A 19,206-nucleotide genomic window follows, 5' to 3' on the forward strand; every position below is an offset into this window, starting at 1 on the left:
AAGTGTTTGTGTCATTATGATGTTGTTCAGTAAAACAGTGGTCTCTGAAGAAGGGCGTGAACCTATCAAGGGATATACAAACTAATGAATTGGTGTGTGTGGAAAGAATTTTTAAAATAGTTCTCAATGTTTATGTAAAAATTAAGAAGAATTTAATCTTTACTAATTTTGAAATAAAAGTTTGCAGTAGCATGCTCATAATTAATAATAAATATTAATACGTATATTGGGAATGCATGTTGCAAAAACTTTTACTAATGAGAGTATGTATAAGCTACTTATTTCTGTGTAACAAATTACCAAAATATGACAGCTTAAAATGGCAAACATTTATTGTCTCACAATTTCTGAGGGCGAGGAATCTGGGTACAATTTAACTGAGTGCTTCTGGCTCAAGATCTTTCATGAACTTGAAATAAAGCCATTGGCCAAGGCTGTGATCACATCTGAAGGCTCAACTGGGGAAAGCTGTGTTTAAGCTCACTCACTTGAAAGTTGATAAGATTCAGTTCCCAGAAAACTGTTGAATGGAAGATCTCAGTTCCTCACTGGTTTTTGGCTGTAGGTCTTTCTCATTTCCTTGCCTCTTTAAAGGGCAGCTCACAATGTGGCAGGTGGCTTCCCTCACAGTGAGCTAGCAGGAGAGGGAGAGAGGGCATCCAAATTGGAAACCAAAGTCTTTTTATAACCTAATCTCAGAAGTAATGCCTCATCACTTTGCTATTTTCTATTCAGCAGAATAGAATAGCAACAAATATATTAACAGAATAGAATAGAGGTGAGTTACTAAGTCCAGCCCATGCTAAGGTGGAGGGGATAATAGAAGGGAATGAATATAAGATGCAGCAATCTTTTGGGACTGTCTTAGAGGTTACCTACCACACAGCACATGACCAAAAATATACAGACCACTTCTGTATGGAACAGGCTGGTAAACTGTTTCCGTAAAGATCTACATAGGAAAATATTTTGGTTATAGGCCACATACAGTCTCTGTTGCATAATCTTCATCTTTTTAAAATAGAATTTAAAAATATATTTAAAAAAACATTCCTGGCTTGAGGACCATACAAAAATAGGCCATGGAACAGATTTGTGAACCACAATGGCCTGGTGAGGCTCTGGTGCTTTAGTGCACAATGAGGAAGATTTCAGCTTAAAATAAAAAAGATCTCTAAAGATTAAAATTATTCAACAATAGCATTGTTGAACAATAGAAGACCAATTTGTTCAAAATGTATTGAATTCTTCAGCTATAGAATTATTTAAGCAGAATCACAAAGTTCTTTCACACTAAGTCAAGGATGCTTGGGATGAAGAGATAAAACAAGGAAGTTGGACTGGTGAAATTCTTCCCAAAGTCAGAACATTAGTCCCACAAGATGCAGCTCAATAAAAGTGCCCCTAGACAAATGAAGCTGGAAATACTATACTATATCCCTGATTTTGAGAGAAACACCATATACCAGCATATCAAATTATTTGAGAAGTAAAAAGAACTGTTTAACTCTGTTTTCCCCAATTTATTTGACAAAGAATCCCCCAACCTCTTTTGTTTTAGTAGCACCTATTGTTTTTTACCCCCATGGAACAATCTTCAGGAAATATTGGATTTAAATGACATCTAAGAGCTCTTCCATCTTTTGGAGTTCATGATTATAGGTGTGCTGCAGCCAGTTGACCTTAACTAAGGAAGACTACTCCCCATCACGCTGGTGGGCCTCATCCAATCAGTTGGATGTATTAACAGTAATAACTGAGGGTTCCAGAGATCAGAAGCGTTTCTGTCTCAAGACTACAAATTCCACTCCTTTCTGAGTTTCCAGCCTAAATAATTCAGACTCAAGAATACAGTATCATTCTCACTGGAATTCCAGTCTCCAGCCTGCCCTACAAATTCAGACTTAACAGTACTCATAATCTCATGAGATATTGGTTCTGATTCTTTGGAGGACTCTGATACACAGCTGCTGTCCTCAAGGAACATGTCGATCTCTTCTGGTCTCTGAGCCTTAGTTCAGTGCTTTTCACTGAGTCAGTAGTTTAAGAAAGGCTTAGTTAATGAATGCAGATTGAAAAAAACAGGGCCTTTGAACTATTTGGGATGGTGGACCCAAAAGGGAACTCAAATACATATAAAATGGACCAGGAAATTCTGGATGAAAAGTAAAAATACAATCAGTTATCCATCCAGATGTTACCACAAATCTGTATATATGTTTCTGAGCAATCAAACTAAGCTTATCACCGTTATAAATTAAGAAGCTTAGACTAAGTTGTGCTCCTAAAATTCAGGTTGATATTAGAACCTTCCACATTAAAAATAACTCTTGTGGACTCAAGTTGATGCCTTTGCAATAGATGGTTTGATATGACTAGCTTTCATCTTTGTATAATGGAGTATTATCTATTTACAATATATAATTCAATTAATATTATCCTTTAAATTTCTGCCTCTTTTGTTAAAATGCTTAAATTGATTCCTCTTTTATCCTTGCCTTTCCTTTTTCTATCTTAGAAACTGCTGTCATTAAACTATATCTTTTGAGATTATCATTTCACTTTAGTTAGGAACCATTTTATTCTTATCAGCATCCACAGTACAACATTTAGGATTCTCACCTCTATATTGTGTACTGCCATCAATATACTATCCTTACATATTTTTAATCTCAGACAAGAATGTTGTCTTATCTTTATTTATGATGATATTAAATAAATGTTCCATTGGATATGTAAATGATCCTGTAAGCTAGGTGAATTTAGGAGAAATCTTACTTTCAGTGTTGAAAAAAGATTTTTATCCTTAAACCAGACATTATGGAAATAGACAAAATATTACATGCAGATATAGTTTAAATGGTACATATATATATATTTTCACTTCTCCATGAAGAAAAAAAAAGCATTTGTAGCGCAAGATTTGCTCTGGGAAATGAAGCCTTTTCATTTATTTGCAAAAAAAGAAAAGATCAGAAAGAGAAGCCCTCATCCTCTGTCTAAGCTTCCACCTGTTGTGTTATAATAGTGTTGGCCTCTGCTTGCCTGGGCTGAAGCAAATGAATGCCAGAAACAGCTTAGGAAAAATAAAATTCCAGACTTTTTTAACTGGAGGGAATCTTAAATAATACCCTCTGTTTTTATAGTTGGGAAACTGTGACTTACACAGGTTAAACAAATTATTAAAAGTCGGGTGGGCCATGGTGGCCTAGCTGGCAGAGTGCTCGCCTGCCATGCCAGAGACCCAGGTTCGATTCCCGATGCCTGCCCATGCCAAAAATAAATAAATAAATAAAAATAAATTATTAAAAGTAACACAGCTCCCAATCTTGTCCTATACAGGTTGGGTTTCCTGACTTGCAATCAGTGCTTTTTGTACTTTATATATAGTACCTTCTCTTTTTCAAGCTTTGCTGAATATTTAAGTGATGCATTTATGACTAAACCAGAGTACTTAATAAGAGATGTCCATTTGGACCCCCAAGTAGGAATATCAAAGCAAAAAAGCAATATCTTAAAATAATGAAAGTATAAAGCATAAGGATAAAGTAATAGAATTTTGAGTTATAACGAAATAAGCTATAGTAAAATCGGAAATATGAACATGGAAGCTATTGGTTACTGAATTCTTGACAGTGTTGAAGCAACTGGCTGTATCATCATGTGATGAAATTCTAAGAAAGAAAAAGCAAAAATGAGAGCTTGAGTGTTAGAAGGGTTTGGGTATTTAGATGCTCTTATCCAGTGGCCCAATCTATAATCATTTTTATTGCATGGATTAGAAAAGTTTTGGAATGTTTAAAGAAACGAAAACAAAAACAAGTGATTTGGATTTGGATATATTTGAAAGTCATCTTTTTTATTATTTTTAAATTTATTAAAGATCTGAGAGGAAATTAAGATAATTAATGAAGTATAAAACAAAAGCTAAGAAGACTGGCAATAAAAATCAGTAGACATTATTCTGACATAGAGAAGCAAGGTGAAAAAGCAATTCTGATGGTAACAAAATCAGTAATTTCCATTATGATTAGGTGTCCATGAAGACTCCCTCCTGTGTTTACAGTTTTACACATGTTGATCGGAAGAATTCTCCACAAATTAGCTTCTAGCTCCTTACATTTCAAATCTTGTTTCTCCCCCATTATTCATATCTTCCAGTTAGGGGCAGTTCAGCTCATATTGCAAGATGACGTTTGTTCCTGCACCTTTAGGTCATGAGGCCAGAGAGTTGGCACTGTGGATGCCAGGAATTCCTTAAGCTGTTCTTACACCTAGATGTCTATCAATAACTTAACTATAAATAGAAGTGACTGTGAATCATAAAAATCTATCCCATCCAAACCCAGACTAGATGTGTCCCTGAACAACTTTCTGGCTACCCAAATCCAAAGTTTGCTGAAGTTCCTCCAATGTAACTTAATAAGAGGGGAAATATGATTGTTGAGGGTGCTAGAGGAGAAAGAGATGGCAGTCTTAGATTGCAAAGCATCTTATTTTTCTAAAGTTTATAAAGATCTGATATGGACACTGATAAAATTATTTCCAAATAAAACCTTAAAAACACGTTTATTGAATGCCTACAATGTGCCGGGCACTGTTCTAAATAATGGAGATACATCATTGATCAAAATAGAGTCCATGAATTTTATAGTTTTTTGGGGGGATAGTCAACAGACAAATACTGCAATATCAGAAAGGGCTTGGAGTTATGAAGAAAATAAAGGGCAAAACATACAGAAAATGGGGACAGTACTTCATGAAATCTGTTCTTTATATGGGTGGCGATAGAAGAGATTTTCACAAAGAGGGGAAGAAAGCAGTCATGCGAACATCTGGAAGGAATGGTGCAGACAGAGAGAATCAGAGAATTAAAACCTTGAGGGTAAAGCAATCTTTGAACATTCAGGATATGGCAAGAATGTAAGTATGGTGTAGTGTTGGTGAGTAAGTGAGAAGGAAGCTGTATAGGCAAGAGGTCAGAGAGGACCTGAGCATGGGAGGCTTAGTAGGTCTCCATAAGGAGTTTGCATTTTCTTCTAAGTATGATGGGAACTACTGGAGGATTTTGAACAGATGAATAGCCTGATCTAATATTTCACAGGATCTCTCAGGCTGTAGCGTCACAAACAGCTTTCAGAGGGCCGGGATGGGCAAGAGAGAAGCAGGGAGACCAGTGAGGAGTCTACTGGAGTAGTCCCAGTGAGACTGGAGGATGCCTTGGACTCAGGTGCTTGCAGTGAAGAGGAGTTGCTTTTGTATAGACCTCTAAAGGCAAAGTGGAGATAAATCACACTCACCAGAGCAAGGAGAAGCAGGAGCCCAGAGAAGACCAGTTACGTGGCTTCGTTCACTATCTGTGAGTGGGACTAGAACCCACATCTCTGGCTCCTCATCCTGTGACCTTCTCCTCAATTTCATGCTGGGATGCCTAAGCTTCTCCTGCACTTCTGCAATGCAGTTCTCTCTGGGCACTGAGAGAAGAAGGATCTTAAGACTCTTTCCAGTTTCCTAATTCAGTGATTGGTCTGACAATGACATTTCCTAAAAACAAATTTTTCATTGTAAAAGATTTTCAGTGAATCCCCATCGTTTTGCTGGAAATGTTGAAGACAGGTCCCTCAGTATGAAAATTTACATTTTTCACAATATAACTCCTGCTTAGCTCACCAACCTTCTCTCTTGTCCTTCTCCTAGGAACCCTACGGAGACTCTTTGTTTAGGAATTTTTGCAGTTCTATGAAAAAAAAATTACTGCTTTTTTTATAACTATGGTTTTCTGTATAGAATTAATATAATGCCCTTTTGCTTTTTCTGTCTGTCTAATTATTTTTAGGTTCAGTTTGGGATACAGATGGAAAAGGTTGTCTATCTTTTACCAATTTTTCAGTTTCTAACTATCCCTGAAACAAAGTGCATGCAACACAATGTGCCTACAAAATTACCTCAAAATATAGCAAATGGTTGCATTAAAATATCACCTCTTAGCCTTAAGAGGAGACTGTACAAATATTCAAAAGAGGTGGTTTGTAGTTTGTAGGCAATATAGTGCAAGCCAGCTCTTGTTTTTAAATGTTATGCCCAGAAGAGATCTTTGAAATTTTATAAACAGATGGATTCTTTTTGCTTGATTCACTAATGCTTTACAATTAACTAATTAACAGGTTTATTGCCAAAATTAGCAATAAAAAGTGTTCAGGAGCGTCGACCAAAGCAGTCTTTTGCAATTACATAGATACCAAAACAATCTGCATGATAGTTTGAGGCTAAACGTTGCTCAAATCAGAATTTCACCTGCTGTTTTCAAATAAAAGTTGACAAATACGAAAATGAACCCTGCAGATTTCCACACTCCTTTCATATACACAAGCCTCTGCCTTAATTAATAATAATTACAGGTAACACAAACTATAGTTAGAAGGCCTAAGTGTACCCAGATTGCTTTCAAGTGTGCAAAATTGCTTAGCAAACACAGTTCTGAAGGACTAACAGGAACCATTTTTATACAAAGTCCATCTGCTGTTCTTTTGCTAGCAGGACCTTAAATAACCTATTCAACCTATCTCCTCCTGTTTCCCACCGTGAGTCAGGGCAGTCTCCTGTCTTGCAAGTTATTATAAGACTGCTCCTCAGACCCTACCTTTCACCCCTTTCCAACACACCCGAAGCTTCTGTCCCAGTCAACACGTCCAGAGCTTCTGCTCTGCTGTGTTTTAGTTTTTTGAACATGCTAAACTCTGTAGCATTTCTTTGGCAAGAGCTATTTTTCTGCCTGGAGTGCCATCTAGGTGCCTTCACGGTTTAGTTTGGGTATTACCTGTTTCATGATGACCCCATTCCAGTCTCCAGAAGGTAGAATTAGGTTTAGTGCAGGAAGGAGACCAAAGTAATTATTTGTTGGGTGTTCCTTCACTGAGCTTAAAGCAACTTGCAATAAAGGAAAAATGTCTTTTATTTATTTAAAAGTGTCTAAACTCAATAAATACCTATTGAAAGGAAAGGGAAGGAAAGAAAAAGAAGGAAAAGAAAAGAAAAAAATTGAGTAAGCAAACCATGAGCTTTTTTATTTGTAGATGCTCTGCTCAGACTGTCCCTTGTGCCTGAAATCCTATAGTCCACATTTCTCTATTGATTTTTCAGAATGCCCATGGCATTTTCAGTTTGTACCAAACTATTTACTCTCATTATTTTTATGAACCTTGTTTTAGCCCTTTATTATTTCTGGTAGGAAAAATCTGCCTTTTCAATGAGATTACAAACTTTTTGAGGTGGACATGATAGACATATGGAAGCCTAGTGTTCAAAGGGACATAGAGAAATATGACCTATCCTAACCTCAACACGGAAATCCCATCAGCCACAGTGCTTATACTTCTGACCATTCTCTCAGGCTTCTTTCGTGTCTAGCCCTTGATAATCTCTCTTTGAATATGATTAATAATTAAACATTCATTGTACTCAATAATATTAAATACCGCTCTTATGACTTTATTGGTTTATTATATTAATTACTTTTATATTTATACCCTACCATCTTCCCAAAATACGCATATTGGATAAAAATTGGTTATGATTTATGAAGACTGTGGTGTAGTCTGAGCCACAGAATTAAATTCCACATATGTGCCTTTATGTCCTAATTTCCAAGACTCAGTTTAACTGATACCCTAAACACCTTCCCTGACTTCACCGTGAAATAAGAGTCCTATATCTGTACTTTCACAGCACCCCTATGCATACCTTTGTTACAATACTTGGGCTTTGCACTGTAATTATCTGTCTCTTGATTTTACCCATCTCCCCTACTAGGCTGTAAGCATCTAGAAAACAGTGGTAGGTGTCTTCTTCTTTTTGTGGCCACAAACACAGGGTCTAGAATATGGTAACTCACCCCAATCTTTCTTCATTGATGCTGTGCCAGCTCTCTTCCTTATGGAAACAAAACTGCACATGTTACTTTTCTGCAGAAAAACCTCTGAAGGCTCTGTAACTTCTGCAGGAGAAAGTGCAAGTTCTTAAATTTGGAAAAGAGGTCTTTCAAATATGACTCAACTTAGCTACCAGTCTCTTCTCCACCCTCATCCTCTTTCTTCTCTGAATTTTTCAGGGTTTACAAACCCATTTATCCCTGTATTGTCTTAGACTTTGGATGGAAAAACAGTATTTGTCTTCGTTGTTCCCTGCTAGCCATGTTTGGAAACACCCTGTGCAGCTCAAATATCACCTGCTCCTTCTTGAATTCTGAAAGCACTTTGACCTACTTACTGCAGTCATTTTGATTAGCACCTACTATGATACAGTACAGGGAACTACTCAGTATAAAGATTCACTATGTAGCCTGCAATTTCTTTATTTGTTTGCTTCACTCACCCAACTAGATAGGAATCCTATCATTTCGTCCTTGTATTTTTCTATGAAAAAGCACAGAATTTGGTCAATTATCATGGTTTAGAAGAATGAACTCTTGGGTTTTTCTCAGTTGTTGGTTGGTCATTAATCTAGTGTTAATTTTCTATCTTAACAACTAAATATTTTTACATATCATTTATAAAAATGTAAATGCTTATAGTAGAACTTCCATGAATAATTTTTCTAATCAAAGCTGTTAGAAAACTTTCTGCATTAATTCTAGAATCTGAAGATATCTTTTTACTGCCATTTTTAAAATCTGTTCTTTCAGAATTCCTTTCTTTTGCTTTTATGTTTTCCTGTAGTTAATTTTTGCATTAGCATTGTCTTTGGCATTGTATTAGTCATGATGCTTTACTTTTTTTAGCATAATGTATGGAGAATTAGGTATACAACTTCCCTACTGATAATGGTAATACTGATAATGGCAGTTTTAATGTTCAAACTCCTTTCATATTTTATTAAAATGTATACCATTATTTCATCTTAATTTCTTCAGGGAGCTGAGCAGACACTATTCAAGCAACGTTAGAAAAAATATAAGCCTTATTAAGTATCATCTTTTTTGTTAAACAATAACCTGTTGCTGTGCTTTGCATGGAGGAAAATGCTCAATAGAAAGAGATATAGCCTATAAAGAATGAAATTCATTATGCACACGAGAACTACTGCAGCTAACACACATTGGCCTAATGATGCAGGCTTCACAATCAGACAAACCCACCTCCAAGATGCAGAGCAGTTTCCAAGAAATCAAGCTGGGAACAATCTATCCTCCTAGGTCTTTTTGTCTCCTCACCTCGCCTCCCCAAGGACAGCAGATCCAAGTAGATGTGCATACACAGAATGAAACTACTCTTAGCCATTCTTTACTTAACCAAATTTCTGAAATAAAAGTTTTTCTGGATTGATTAATTTACTGCATAATTAGCATTCTCCATTCTTACTCTAACATATATACAATGTCAACCCATACTGATTGAAGTTATTTTGAATATTCAGGATTAGTAAGTCACTTATTTTAAAAAGTGGGTTTCCTTTTACATATATTTTTTAATGAAATATATCATATATAATAAAAAGTTAAAAAATTTTATGAATCCTTTAAAAGATAATATTAAAATAAGTACATAGTATCTCACTTTGCCAGCGCTTCTGTGACAAATAGCACACTTTCTTGGCTTAAACAAGACAAGAAGAATTTATTTGGAAGTTAGAAGTCCAAAATAAAAGTCTCTACAGACCATACTGTCTCCTGGAGCCTGTAGCATTTTTGTGCAGGCTTGCTGCAATCCTTGGGGTCCCTTGACTTGTATGTTTGCATCTGTCACATGGTGATCTGCTTCATTCTTTGGATTCTTCTGACTTCTGGCTTCTACTGACTGTCTTAATTTCCTCTGCTTGTGAGGATTCCAGTCATATGGATTAAGGCCCAGCCTGATTCAATTTGACCTCATCTAAACAGGATGCTCAAGGGTCCTGTTCACAAATGACAATAATCATCACATCTTCAAATCTCCTATTTATAAATATGCTCCCACCTAGGACTGGGAGTTAGGACTTGAATATGCCTTTATGGTAAACATGATTCAATGCCAAACACCTAGGTACTTACTACCTCACCTAAGAAATAGAAGCCTAAGGGCTACTTCTTCTTTACTCCCCTCTGGAAACTTCTTCTTTCCCTTGTACCTTCCCCAGGGTAACCACTTTCTTGAATTTTCTCTAAATTATTCTCTAAATTCCCTTTATGGTTTTATATGTATATCTAAACAATATATTGCTTAGTATTTTTTAACCCTCTCATCTATTTTGTAAGTAAAATAATACAATATATATATCTATTCTTCCGTGGCATGTTTATTTACTAAATATCACTTTTTTCCCATTTCTGTTTTTCCCTTTTATGTTCGGATGTTATGTGCTCAATGTATGCCTTTTTCTTACTCTAACATCTTTGCCAGACATTTAGCAACAGAAACAACTTAAACCACTGCATTATATTCCCAGGTATTCAAGGGGCTTAAATGCTTTAACTTTGATCACCCCTTTTCCAATTTAAGTCTTATTATTTATGCTACCTATGTACTATTTTTCCTCCAACAATTAAAAATTGTATTGTTGTTTTCAACAGTTTGTGTTGATTTAGATTTACTATATATTTTCCCCATTTTTTTCTTACCTCTCTATCTTAGCTGTTTTATCTGTGACCATTTTCCTTCTGATTTAAGTACATCCTATCACATATACTCCAGGGCAGGTCTATGCTAGGTTCAGCTCCTCAAATTTTATTTGTCTGAAAGTATAATTATTTTATCCTCTTTCTGGAATAATAGTTTTGCTTTATTGACTGCTTGTTTCCCATAAGATTGAGGTTATTATTCCAATGTTGTTTTTCACTTTTGCTATTAAGAAATTATCAGTTAGACTAATTTCCATTTTTGGTGGCCATCTGTCTTTTAACACCTTCCCTTTTCTAGCAAAATTCTCGCCTGCCATGCCAGAGATCTGGGTTTGAGTCCCGGATCCTGCCCATGCCAAAAAAAATAAAAATAAAAATACAAACAAAAACAAACAAAAAACTTCCCTTTTCTACTTCTGAGAATTGATGTTTTTTTAAAACGCTTTTATTCACATGCCATACATTCCATCCTAAGTTTGCAATCAATGGCTCCTGGTATAGTTTTGCATTTACCACCACAGTCTATATGAGATTTCTTTCATAAGGAAAGAAAGAAAAAATCCCATACCCCTTCATTATATCCTCCTATTATTGACATTTAGTTTGTCATTGTCCCTTTGTTATAATTAATTAAAGTAACTGTTAATTATAGACCTTAGTTTGCATTAAGAATTGGTGCTTTTAAAACAAATATGGAAAATCTCAGCACTTCGTTTTTTTGAACATTACCTTTTTTTTTCTATTCTCTCTGTTATCTCCATGACAGAGACAACGTTTTGGATATTCCAGGCATTGAATAAGATTGGCTTTTCCAGCTTCCCTTCAATCTGGTTGTGACCATGTGTTCAAGTTATACCTGTCCCTTCCTGGTTTGGCAGACATGCAGATGATGCAGCTGTTCATCCATTTTATGTGGCTAGAGAAGTGACCATCTTAGGTTAAAATACATACAGTTCCACGGGCAGTTGCAAATAGCCTAAGCACTGGAAGGAGAAGGTTTAGAAGACTAAGGACAAGGCATCTAGGGTAGAGGACGTGGTTAACGTATGGGAGAAGGTACTTATAGGAATTTCTTTATAACATATGCTAATGCCCACCAGAGAGTGTACACCGTGGAAGAGGCACTGAATAACTGCATATTGAAAATGCCTTGGCTCGTTGAGATCAGCCACTCTGGTGCTGGTATATCAGACACATACATGAGATGGACACAGTGACAGAAATGGAGGCCATGAATAGCTTCAATAACATGGGCCCATGCTCACCAAGGCTGATCTGGCTATTGTCATTTCCAAAAGTCCAATTTGTCAATAGCAGACATTAATGATGAGCCTCTGATGTTTTACCATTTCTTGAGGAGAACAATAAGCTACCCGATGGCAAATTGATTATGCTCGTCCTTTTTACCCTGAAGGTCTAGTGATGATTCTTATAGGAATAGATACGTATTGCGTCTGTGAATTTTCTTTCTTGTTTTGCCACCTTAACTAGCAATGCTATTGAAGAACTTACAGATCTTTGACCCCTTGGCTTATTCCACATAATGTTCTGTTATATCAGGGGCTTCACTTCATGACAAAGAAAGTGCTTGACTGCGTCTGCAACCATGAGATCTGCGAGTTGTATTAGATGCTGGGGGATGGAGACAATGAGTTGCAGCCCTGATGCCCAGTGTAGCAGTGGGTTCATGCTGTCATTTGTTCCATTGACCTTCCTCATCTACATTTTCCCCAGAAGAGGGGCACACTGGAATTGTAGAGAAATTGCTCTCCAAAAAATATGCTAAAAAATACACTGGAGGAGGGCAAAGTGTGGACTACAATAGACAAGGAGATATGTTCCCTAGACCACTCTTCAAAGAGGAACCTATTCTCTGGTTGCAGAAAGGGCTATCAGCAGAGATTCTTCAGTTCCCAGCCTGTTCATAGAACTTCTTGGATGCTGAGAGTCACTTTCCTCAAAGTCACAACATTCCTGGGATGGCCTATGTACAATGACTGATCAAAGCCGATGTATAAAGACCCAGCCATTTTGGCCTAGTGTATGACAACTCTCTTGGTCTAATTTAGTTCCAGAGTTCCCTGTGGAAACTATGACCCCAGACTCTAACAAAAAAGGCTTTTAAGATTTATAGCAAGCTCTATTTCTAACTTTCCATAAACATATAATCAGATTTGAAACGTGTACAGACCTCAAGGACAAATTATTCCTGAAGCCTGCTTTAGATGTGGCCAAGGGTAATAATTGGAAAGGAAAAACTTCACGAAGTGGGGTACCAGAGATCCTGAAGCCAACGAATAAGTTTCCTCCCCAAGAGGAGAATCAAAGCTGAATCAAGGACTATATCCTGTGAGACAGGAGCATTCACAATGTATGCTTAATAGATTTCAGGAGATATTTTATCATGTGTCTCCCACTCTTCATCTTTCAAGTGGGAATATTTATTGTAATTATTCTGTTTCTGTTTTATCATTGTTGATTATATGGGATGGGGCAAAAGCGAAAACTTTTCAGAGACCTTAGAAAAAGGAGAAGGCACATCTGAGGACTCTAATGTGTATATTACTCAGAATTCCTGGATTTTTAGCTGAAGGCAGAGAAGAGATGGGACTTTGGTTTGGGAGGATGAATATGAGTAAGTAATGCTCTGATGATTGAAAGACAAATGGAGACAGAGATGACTCTATGTGTTCACGACATCATTTCTGCTTCTCCAGCTCTCTCTTCCATCTTGGCAGCAACTTCAGAGACCACTTGTTGAGATGGAAGATCCTGAAGAACTGTGAGGCCCTTCAGGGGAGAATATGTCCTGCTGAATTGCCTGATCCACACTGAACTTTCTGTGAAAGACAAATATATCCGTGTTGCTAAGTCTTAAATTGTTGCTACACCATAGATTAATCTATGCTGAATGATACAATCTTCTTCTGAAATACTAATTTGGTTTATGACTAACCTTTTTCCTTTACCTCTTACCCTCATTCATACTTTCAACCTCTTGTTTTTCTGAGATATATTCTAGATAATTTGTTTGGATTTACCATCCAGTTTATTAACATTCCTGTCAGTGCTGTCCAACTTACTATTTAATTTGTCTCTTGTATTTTTCATTTCTGGGAGTTTAAATTAGGTCTTTTTCAAATCTGCTCTGTTGACCTTTATTTGTCTCTTATTTTCTGCTATTTTCAAGCTTGTTCTTTATTTCTTTAAACACAATGAAGGTATATATTTTATATTCTGTATCTGATTACTGCAACAACCGGATACTTTCTATTCAAATATTACTATCTCTTTGTTCCTACCGGCTGTCATGTTGTGTTTCCTTTTATATTTTGTGATTTTGGCTGTGACTGTTCACTTTTATTGGTATTTTATCTGTTGGGATTCTTTGAAGCCTAGGTTGTATCTGGATTCCTCCAAGATACATTTGCAGTTGTTAAAGCTATTTGGCAATATAATCAACCCAAGATTTTATTTTATTGCACATGAGGATCTATTCATTTTCTACCAAAATGTTAAGATGAATTTAAGCTTCCATAATTACTGTCTAGAGGTAACAAACTTTCAGGTGAGATTTTTTTTTCCAGTCTTCACTCTATACCAGGATCAATAAATATAATTTTTCTTGCTGTTCCTTTTTACTTTGAAGATGTAGTCCTTGGGGGATTAGCCCTATGGAGGATATATTCAGAGGCTCCAACCTTCAGCAGTCCCTGCATTTTATCTCCACCCCCCTGGACCACTTCTGGCATCAAAGAAGAAGCCTAGCAACAATAGGGATTACCTAAAACACCTACATATAAGCTGTTTTTTTGTATCCTTTCACCTTTCAAGGTTCCTGTTTTCATGTATCCTTTTGTACCAGCTCAGCAATACTATTCAGATGGTTGTTATACATGTTTTATCCAATGCTTTAGCTATTTCAATCAGGAGTGTTTTTCAGGATATCCAGACTGCCATATGCTGGAAATGAAAGTCATATTAGGTCATCCTCTAGAATTATGCCCATGCGCATTTAACTCTACCAGTCAAGTTTTACGCTTACCAAAACCTAAAAGTGTTTATTACCAAGTGCTTACTCCATTTTTAAAGATATAATTAAAGAAACATTACCTAAAATGATTAAATAAATGAATTGAAGAAAGAGAACTGTTTTTTTTTTCTAACTAAGAAATAATGATAGGAAGTCTTAGTGAAGATAAGTTACTCAATACAATAGCATTCAGTTAAATCTGGGCAAAACAACAGTAAAAGTATTGAAGAAAATTTGTAAGTATCAAGAAGGATTCTGTACTCACATTGGTTTTCAACTGTCATTACATTTTTTTCTCCACTTTAAAAGCACCCAAAACAGCAATGATGATGTATTGCAGATGTAGTTTGTGTAAGAAAGATGGGAGTATCATGTAGGAGAAATTAACTTGAAGAGAATGCATTAGATTCACATGAAAAGATTTGTGCATAAAAATATTTTGTCTATATGTATAAATTTTCCTTAATCTAACCATTTTTTAATAAACCAGTGCTTACTATGGAAGAAAAAATAGCTGATAGTAATCTTAAACTGTTTTATATATATGTAATGTATACAGTTACATATTCTAACACACTTGGTAATAGACTCGGTATATAGCATTCTTTTAAGGAGGTGTTTGTTGTTACAATTATTTGAATACAAGAAGAGATTCACATTATTCTTCTTGAAAAAATTCTTGGAACAGTCTCTCTTTAATAGCCTTTCTTTTGGTTCCTACTTGCTTTCCTCATATTTCTATTTTCAAGAGTCTTTCCTCCATTTTTAGATCTGGTTTAGGGTCTATCTTTTCATAGTAAAATGTGACATTGATATACTCTGGTTAACCAAAGATAATACTCATCTTCAGAGGAATTTTTTCTCTGACTTTAAAAAAAATAATTTTTTTTCAGTATGACATTTATTGGGTAGCTATTTTGTACCATTATAAATTGCTAAGCTCTTTCATAGACTGTCTTACTGAAAGTCACATAACAGCCCCATCAGGCAATTATTCTTATTTCACAAGTAACAAAATGGGAGACCAGAGAAGTCAACTTGTATAAGACCATAGCTAGATGTGATTGAATTTAGTCTTAAATCCAGGATTGCTTGACTCTTATAGTCAGATTTTCTTACTATGATACTATGTCAGTATTTCTTCCCCTTGGCATTGCTGGAGTTTAATCTAGTTCTGTCTAGCACTAAACCATCAGCACTATTTATTCTTCCAAAGCCAAATTAAATGCAGGTCAAAGAAATCACAACTCCTAGTCTACTATGTATGTGCAGAGGGGTGGGGAGTGAGGGATTGGCTTAGTTTTTTCTCCTTTCCAATCAAACCAAATTTTAATGAAGTTTTCTTTTTAATTTTCCTCTTGGATAACTTTAGTTCAGATACTCAGTTCTCTCTTCAATGTCATCACTAAGCTATTGATTTTAAGATGATAGTTTTGTATTTTTTTCATCTTTGGATCTCCAGTATCTACCAAAGTGCCCAGTGTATTGTAGGCACCCATACTTATTAAATTGAAGGGGCTCTCTTTTCTTTCTTGTTCTAATTTAGAACTTTCCTTAGTCTTCTTTCTTCCCCAACCCTCATTTTCTCTAATAGCCGACTCAGGGTGGCTTGGCTTATGTTATAGGGTGTGCTTAACTCAGAGTCTTACGAAATCCTTAAAAGTATTCTTCTTCAAAAAGAGATTATTTTAAAAAGTTAAAATACAAGAAATAAAAGAAGTTCAAATTGAAATAAATTATATTTGATCTCCCAAAATATAAAAAATAGACATAATGATAATACTTGTTGCTGGCAAATTTGCAATGAAAGGAACAAGCCCATATATTGCTATTGAGACTGTAAAATGGTACAGTTATTTTGGAAAGTAGTTTGTTAATATGATCAAAAGCTTATTATTATCATCTCCTAAATGAAGAAAAAGCTTTGTGTATGAAGTTTACCATAATGTTACTTTTAAGATTTAAAATCATAAACCACCTCAATGTCCAGTGATATTACCTTTATAGCATAAGTTATAGTACTTCATATTAGTTAGGTATTGGGTAGTCATTAAAAGCATGTTTAAGATAATTTAAAATAAGATATAAAATTCTATTTTTCATAGGCTGGTTTTCCACAGAAATAGCGCATGAGAGAAAGGATTATGTGCACAGAGTTTCCTTACGAGTGGAATTTCACAGAGCAGAGTATAAAACATAGTGGAGTGAATCAGAGGGCACAGAAAGGAGGCTGCCTTGTGCATGACTGAGTGGAACTCAGCCCTGCTGGGACTTTCGGAGGGGTTTATGGAGTGCATTTCGGAATCATCTTCCTCAGTGATAAAAAGGAGAAACATCTATCTACAGGCTCCTGCCCCTGGGACATCTACTCCCAATTCCATGAGTGTCCCTGTCTATGGAATCAGAAAAGCTTTCAGGCTGGAAGCAAGAGCCCGTGTGAGGTACACCAACTGCACCTGCATTGAAACCCACCAAAGCTGGTGTGGAGCTGGCCACGTTAGCAGTGCTTGGAGTCAATGAGGGGACAGAGGGGAATTGTGCTAATATACAAGATGTGCCCGTTATATGTTTATTGAATGAATAATGTTCTCCACAAAGACATGTTCAAGCCCTAATCCCTAGTCCTGTGGATGTGAACCCATTTATAATAGGATCTTCGAAGGTATTATTAGTGAAGTTGAGGCCAAACTGATCAAGACGGTCTTTAATCCAATATGAGTGGAGTCCTTACAAGTGGAGGAAATTTGGACAGTTGGTAGGAGACAGAGGAAGACAGGTGGCCATGTGATGGAGGCAGAAATTGAAGTATGGATTTCTGGCAAGTTTCCACCAGAATGCTACAAACTCCAAAGAAAGTATGCTCCTGCCACCACCCTTGTGTTTCTAGTCTCCAAAACTATGAGATGAAAAATTCCTGACATTTAAGTTAACTACTCTGGGGTAGTTTATTACAGCAGCCCTGGCAAACTGAGACAGATGTTATCATGTTGGAAGAGAAAAACAAGAACCAAAGTCACATGTTCAATACGATATCAGTTGATTTTCTTGCATTGAATAATTGCATACCAAGTATCAAATATGTGCTAAGTTCTGTGAAATAAAAAAAAAATGGGAAAAAGTTCTTTTCCTTTTGGGACCATACTTCCTAGAATAAGGGGAGGGGTGGGGTGACTGACGATAAGCAAAAATAAATAGGTTAATCAAATGTTGTTATAACTGCTAAGCTGGAAATAAATGGGTGTAAAACAATGAATAATATAAAGATGCTTAAAAAAAGTTTAAAAATATACCAAAGGGTGAACGATGGTGGTCTCTAGGTAGTAGAATTTTTTGCCATGGCATTTCTATATTTTCCAAATTTTCTTTGATGGTCAAATTTTTTTCCTAATAAGCAGAAAAATTATTATTAAAATTATTTAAACAAAGCAAAGTCATTCTTCCTTTCCTGGTTAGTCCCTGGAAATGACTCTTTATCCAGTGCTGTAATTGGGTTTCCTTCTGTGTGGCTTTGGGTTTTGAATTTCTTCTCAACTGGGCAGTGTGACAGTGGCTCAGTGCGGAATTCTCGCCTGCCATGCTGGAGACCCAGATTCAATCCCCGGTGCCTGCCCACGCAAAGACAAACAAACAAACACACAGAGAGCTGAATTTCTTCTCAACTTCCTTTTCACAGACTTTTCAAAATTTCACATGGGGAAAACAATCATATGTCTCTTCCGTGTGTGCACATCTGTGTGTTTCTGTAAGTGAATGGAAAATCATTGAAAAACAGAGATATTTCCAATATTGCTATGCCCTTACTAAGAGTTTGGTGAGCTGGTGCTCCTGAAATGTAACTTATTCCATTTGCTAGTTGTTAACAAGATCATGAAGTTGCTTCCGTTTTTTTTGGATTTTGGCATCTAAGGGTTTAAATTAATGGGTTGAGAATACACTCTGCTGCTGTATGCAGCATAACTAGCAACTGTTTAAATTCGGAACAAGTTATCTATAGACTTAGGTTTTCAGTTTTCAAGGTGCCTACTTAGCGCTGTGATTGGCAGTGCTTTCATGCTCCCCTTTGCAAGGTGTCGCCAGAAACATAAGTCTGTAAGGGACTCTGCCGCTTGCCATCTGCTTGATACTCAGGGTCTCCAAATGGCCCCCAAAGGTGGTGACGGTTTGCAGTGCTCAGACTTTCGAATTGCATTAAGTACAGATCTGAATTTTCTGTTTGGCTGACCTCTAAAGAATGGCAGAGGAGAAGGATGCAGACATCAAGTGTCCAGCAAAAGGAACCTTCTGGGACAATGCTTCTCCCGTCCCGGATGCCGGTGTGACCAATTCAGCAATTGTGTCTTTCCCAGGAATGAAATGAATATTGTGTCAGTGAAGCTAAAGCCAGAGTGATGATCTGAGGATCAGTGAGAAGGAAGACGCTGACCTTGGAGAGGTTTAAGAATGCCTTACGAATAGCTATCCGGAACATAATTAAAGGCATTTTAACATCATAAGCCCTGAAGAATGCAAACCATCACTGCTGCACACTGGGGAGTAAAAGATATTGCTTTTATAGCTGTGGAGCTTATGGTCAGAAGTGATA

This window comes from Tamandua tetradactyla, chromosome 19 (assembly GCF_023851605.1).
Source record: "Tamandua tetradactyla isolate mTamTet1 chromosome 19, mTamTet1.pri, whole genome shotgun sequence".
Classification (NCBI taxonomy): domain Eukaryota; kingdom Metazoa; phylum Chordata; class Mammalia; order Pilosa; family Myrmecophagidae; genus Tamandua; species Tamandua tetradactyla.